Genomic DNA, 1,527 nt, shown 5'->3' on the forward strand with positions numbered 1-1,527 from the left:
TTTTCGGTAAATTTTCAAATTTCATATCGTTATCGTACCAAAAAATTCGGTATCGTTACCGTACCGTATCGAAATCTTCGATATATCGAAAATTCGATAAATTCGATATGTTGATCTTGGTATACCAAAAATTCGGTATTTTATTATATCATATTTTAAAAATAATATTGGATTTATTTTAAATTATTAACACAATCAAATATGAATATTAATTTTATAATTTTTTATTGTTATTATTTTCATTCAATATATATCTTATAGTTCACATTCAGCATATGCATGATTTTAGAAGGCTTGGGAGCTGGTTCACGAGTTGTGGAATGATTTCGTATTTTTGCAAATAATTGATACAAATACATTTAGGAATCTATAGCAAAAAATTGGAAATGGAAGGGGCAACCCCTGCCCATCCCCCTCCAACTCTAGGATTATCAAGCTTGAAAAAAATCGAACTCTAGCTGAAGAGTTTACGAGCCAACTCCATTCAGCTTACGCGCGCAGTGGAATGTTAAAGTGGTGAGATAGATAGAGCATCAAAAGAAGTTCGGTTATCTGCATTTGAATGTCTGGTGCTTTTTCGAGCTTGGAGCATTTCGAGTGTGGCTAAAACATCGGCCATGCATGGCCTGAGTTTTGGTTCATTGCATAGACATTGCAAAGATATAGCAGCAACACTGAATGCTGCTTTCTGAGGGTATTGTCCCTCCATTTTAGTGTCCATTATCCGGAATAATTTTCTCTTGTCAAACATGTATGGAGTCGCCCACTCAACGAGGTTCTGCTCGATACCAACTTTTGTTTTATCAACAGCCTGTCTTCCAAACAAAAGTTCGAGCAAAACCACCCCAAAACTGTAGACATTGCTTTTCGCTGACAATCGCCCTATTCATGAAGCCAGACAAATTGGAACCAAATTGCAAGGAGAAAGAATAAAAATATAAAGCTAACAAGGGACCTGTGGCAACATATTCTGGCGCAGCATAGCCACGCATACCAATAACATCGCCTTTGGGACCTGCGTTGGCCAAACCGAAGTCAGACAACTTTGCGTTGAATTCCTGCAAATGGGATTGCCAGTGTGATATATAGCTATCAGTTTACACATGTAAATCTGGGAATGATAAAGTGGATTATGATAAATGAGTTTCGACCCTACCCCATAAAGAAGAATGTTAGAGGCCTTAAAATCTCTATATATCACCTGTTCTTATGCTTCATGCAAGAAAGAAAGTCCCCTAGCTGCACCTATTGCAACCTTCAATCGAATCGCCCAAGAAAGGGGTTGAGGCCCCCCTGCAAAACATAATGGCGTTCCTCAAATTAGAAAATTTGCCTTCAAATCATTTGATCAAGAAGATAACTAGAATCCAAACGAAAATATGAACATGTTCATTTGAACCATATCAACAATATTGATTGAAAAATGCACTAAAAAGGATAATAACAGGCGGCAAAACAATCAAGCGTCGCGATAACAGTTGATCTCAGAGCATAACTTACTCCTGAACAAGTGATTCTCGAGACTTC

The 1,527-nt window shown here is 37.4% G+C and overlaps 1 long non-coding RNA gene across 1 annotated transcript; it reads right to left on the reverse strand.

Moving 5' to 3' along the window:
• Positions 1 to 695: 695 nt before the first annotated feature.
• LOC140966446 (uncharacterized) lies at positions 696 to 1,527 on the reverse strand. The gene is made up of 4 exons (XR_012173359.1): positions 1,501 to 1,527; positions 1,157 to 1,293; positions 956 to 1,058; positions 696 to 882 (listed from the first exon to the last, which is right to left on the reverse strand). It is a non-coding gene; the product is annotated as an uncharacterized lncRNA (long non-coding RNA).

Source organism: Primulina huaijiensis, unplaced genomic scaffold, assembly GCF_012295235.1.
Source record: "Primulina huaijiensis isolate GDHJ02 unplaced genomic scaffold, ASM1229523v2 scaffold206418, whole genome shotgun sequence".
In the NCBI taxonomy this organism is placed as follows: Eukaryota; Viridiplantae; Streptophyta; class Magnoliopsida; order Lamiales; family Gesneriaceae; genus Primulina; species Primulina huaijiensis.